Source organism: Myotis brandtii, unplaced genomic scaffold, assembly GCF_000412655.1.
Source record: "Myotis brandtii unplaced genomic scaffold, ASM41265v1 scaffold2300, whole genome shotgun sequence".
Taxonomy (NCBI): Eukaryota; Metazoa; Chordata; class Mammalia; order Chiroptera; family Vespertilionidae; genus Myotis; species Myotis brandtii.
Window position 1 is genome coordinate 73,181 of NW_005358651.1, and position 785 is coordinate 73,965.

Sequence of the window (785 nt, forward strand, 5' to 3'; positions counted from 1 at the left end):
CGCCCGAAGGAGGCCCGGGTGTGCCCCGCGCCCTGGACCGATGGTGTCCTTTCTTTATATTTTGCAGCAAATTCACGGGCAACTTCTTCTACAACTACATGATGGGCATTGAGTTCAACCCCCGGATTGGGAAGTGGTTCGACTTCAAGCTGTTCTTCAACGGGCGCCCGGGCATCGTGGCCTGGACGCTCATCAACCTGTCCTTCGCGGCCAAGCAGCGGGAGCTGCACGGCCACGTGACCAACTCCATGGTGCTGGTCAACGTGCTGCAGGTACCGTGTGGCCACTGGGAGGGCAGGAACCCCCCCTCCCTGGGTGTGTGTGGGCGGGGGCTGGCCAGCGTGGAGTGGGCGCTCCAGTGCCGCCCTGGACACGTCCCCAGGGCACGCCCGCTACTGGCTCATGTGTGTTCTGACAACTCCGGACCCGTGAGTGGTCCTGGCCACGTCACACCCGTGGCCTCCGCAGCGGTTCCCACGTGCCCACCCCCCCCCGCCAGGTTGTCGCCGTGGGTCTCGGGTGACCTCCTCAGGGTGGGAGTGAGGAGCGTGTTTGTACCTCTGTCCCATCTGTGTAAAATTTACACTGTGAATGGACGTTGGTCTCCTCCACCCCGTGGGCCACAGCGTCTCCCGCCGTGCTGGCCACGTGATGTACGCCGTGGTGTGCAGGGACCGCTGGCAGGGCTTGTACTGGACTCCCCCGTGGGCAGGTCGGCCGTGCCACGTGCACTGGGTTATGTGCCCCTCCTCCCCGGAGGCCCCGAGCCGCCTCCCTCTGCTGCA